Raw genomic sequence first — 3,339 nt, forward strand, 5'->3', positions numbered from 1 at the left:
GGGGGGCGTGGACAGGACAGGGACAGGGCTTGGGAAGGTGCTGACAGTCACGTCTACAATGTCGCCAAGCAGGCAGGACATTCCAGCACAGTTAGTCTTGACATCAATGATCTGTCTGTCAGAAGCAGAGACACAGTTCTTTCCACAATGTCAGAATATATTCAGTAACAATGAGTTCATGAGCTAGGAGGGTTTCATAGGTTGTGGTTTGCAACTTATCCTGGTTTCCCTTGGTCACGGCTGAGGCAAATAGAGTCTTTCATTCAAATCTTAATTACTAATATGAGCCCTCAGCTCACATATCACACAGTAAATCAGTCAATCTCTGTCCATCCCCCCCCCCCACTGTGTGTGTGTGTGTGTGTGTGTGTGTGTGTGTGTGTGTGTGTGTGTAGGTTATGGAATAACTACAGAGGTTAAAGAAGAGTGTTCAAGAAATCCCCAAGAAGGCAGAGGCAGAGAGCTGACTGGACAGAGGTTCTGCCAGCAAGGAGGCTAGATGAACCCTGATGGAGGGAGGTCTTCTGCAGGCACCTCTGAAGAGTTAAGCCTCAGCCTCACACCTTTGAGCTGAGTCCCAGAATGGTGTCAAAGGGCAGAAGCAAGGGGTGTGGGCTGTGGAGGCTCAGGTGTGAAGGGTAGGGCCAGGAACAGCCTGCTGGAGTGAGCTGTGAATGTGAACTGAGCTGACAAAGGCAATTTAGCCATTGCCTGAGAGAACAATGGGGACAGAGTTGAACTGAAGCCCCAGGGTAGCCAGCAGTACCCTGCCTTTTGGTGCCCCGATACACAGTGTGGTTGTTGGGGTCATCACCATCTCAGTTATAGGAGACTTTACAGGATCCATGTGAAGGTTGAGCTGGTGTCCAGGAAATTCTTATGTCTGGTTTTCCTGATATGATTTCAATCTGCCTGTGTGCTTAGGTGGTCCCATCTTTACTGTGCTAAGTTTATAGGGTGGCAGCCTTTTAAGGAACAAGTTACTAGCAGTCTGTGCCTTGGTGGTGGTCACAGGTCCACTAGTGGGCAGAACCGTCCAACTTCTGTTTGTGCTCAAAAGAGAGTCAAGGGACCAGAGACGGCTCTGTGGGTCAGAGCTTTTATTGCTCAATTACAACAACCAGAGTTCAGATCCCATCACCCACATAGTAAGCCAGGAAGCCCACACATAGCCTATAACCTCAGCTAAGGTGGCAGGTGAAGATTGGAGGCTTGCTGGGCCTTCCAGCCTGAGACCATTCCAATCCCGGGTTCTCAGAGAGACCTTGCCTCAAAGAAACAGGCAGAGTGACAGAGCAGGGTGCTCTGGTCTCCATGCACACAGACAAGCAGGCACGAACATCCACAGAGAGACGTGTATGTGCACACAAAAACATATTTAAAAAAAAAAACAAAGTCAAAAGTTGCAAGTGAAAATGCAGGGCAAGTCCCAGCCTGCATGGCACAGTTAGGTACACTACAGAGTAACAGTTGGGCACAGCACAGCCTGAGCTCAGCAGTCTACACTCCCAGCCTGTGCCCCAGAGATAACAGTCCTGCTGAAGGGAAGTGAGGATAGCAGGTGAGGAGGTGTCCCTGCCCTGTGGGGACTCCCTCCAGGCTGGAGGAAGAGAGTGACTCTGTTGGCACCTTAGTCATTTGCAAAGGATTTTCTCTTTTTCTTTTCCTCTTTCTCTTCCTCGTAGAAGGCACCTCCTTCCCCTGGGGGCACCAGCTTTGCAAAAGTGAAAACTGATATTTGCTGAGTGCATCCTCTCCTTCCTGGCCCTCCGAGCAAGTAAATAAGAAAGTATGAGTTTCCGGGACCAGATGCTATGACCAAGGGCGCGGCTGCCCAAGATTTGATGTGGACGGTTTGTTGAAATATTCGTGGGGTCTGTTTAAACATTCCAGATAACCGAAATTATATCCTGGGGAGCCAATGAGGAAGTACTTAGCCAGCCAGGCACACGAGTGTTAGGACTTGATGCTCCGCCCTATTTTAGCTTTCTTTCCTTCTGTGAGGATTTGAACAGTTTCCTTACAGGCTTTAATTTACTTGCATAAAACTTGGAACTAGGGGGCTGGAGAGGTGGCTCAGCAGTTAAAAGCACTGATTGCTCTTCCGAAGGTCCTGAGTTCAAATTCCAGCAACTGCATGGTGGCTCACAACCATCTGTAATGAGATCCAATGTCCTCTTCTGGGGTGTATGAAGAGAGCTACAGTGAGCAAGCAGGGCCAGACTGAGCGGGGCTGGAGTGAGAAGAAAAAGTGTCTGAAGGTTGCGTGCTTGCTTGGCATGCATGAAGCCCCATGTTCCAACCCTAGCGCTCCTTAAGCCAGCCGTGGTGCCGCAGGCCTATAGTTTCAGCATTCAGGAAGAAGATGGAGGTCGGAGGATCAGAAGTCGGAGGCTATCATTGTCTACATAGTCAGTTTGAGGCCAGAGCCGGTCTCAAAAGCAAAAATATCCCCAAGCAAATGCAGAGCAGGGTCAAACTGCTTTATTGATTTTCGATTAAAATAAGACTTCAAATACATTTTCGCTCTGCTCCAATTGAGGTAGGCAGCTAGGTTGGCTCAAGCTTTTACCTGCTGAGATGAAATGTTTCTTTAACTAGGAATGCTATGGCAGAAAATTGATATGGTATTCATCTTGAGGTTTTTTTTTTTTTTTTTTTTTTTTTTTTTTTTTTTTTAACGGGTTTGCATGGTCGGGTTTTTTCTTTTTTTTTTATTTATTTTTTTATTAGGGATTTTCCTCGTTTACTTTTCAATGCTATCCCAAAAGTCCCCCCATACCCACCCCCCCCAATCCCCTACCAACCCACTCCCCCTTTTTGGCCCTGGGGTTCCCCCTGTACTGGGGCATATAAAGTTTGCAAGTCCAATGGGCCTCTCTTTGCAGTGATGGCCGACTAGGCCATCTTTTGATACATATGCAGCTAGAGACAAGAGCTCCGGGGTACTGGTTAGTTCATATTGTTGTTCCACCTATAGGGTTGCAGTTCCCTTTAGCTCCTTGGGTAATTTCTCTAGCTCCTCCATTGGGGGCCGTGTGACCCATCCAATAGCTGACTGTGATCATCCATCATCTTGAGTTTTTAAAAAGTTTCTTGGCTGGGCGTGGTGGCGCACGCCTTTAATCCCAGCACTCAGGAGGCAGAGGCAGGCAGATTTCTGAGTTTGAGGCCAGCCTGGTCTACAAAGTGAGTTCCAGGACAGCCAGAGTTATACAGAGAAACCCTGTCTCAAAAAACCAAAAAAAAAAAGTTTCTTACTGTTACAACAACGATGATCATGATGTGTGTGTGCTCACACATTATGTGTGTGTGTAGGGGGCATAACACCACAACATA

This window comes from Mus musculus, chromosome 2 (genome assembly GCF_000001635.26).
Source record: "Mus musculus strain C57BL/6J chromosome 2, GRCm38.p6 C57BL/6J".
In the NCBI taxonomy this organism is placed as follows: domain Eukaryota; kingdom Metazoa; phylum Chordata; class Mammalia; order Rodentia; family Muridae; genus Mus; species Mus musculus.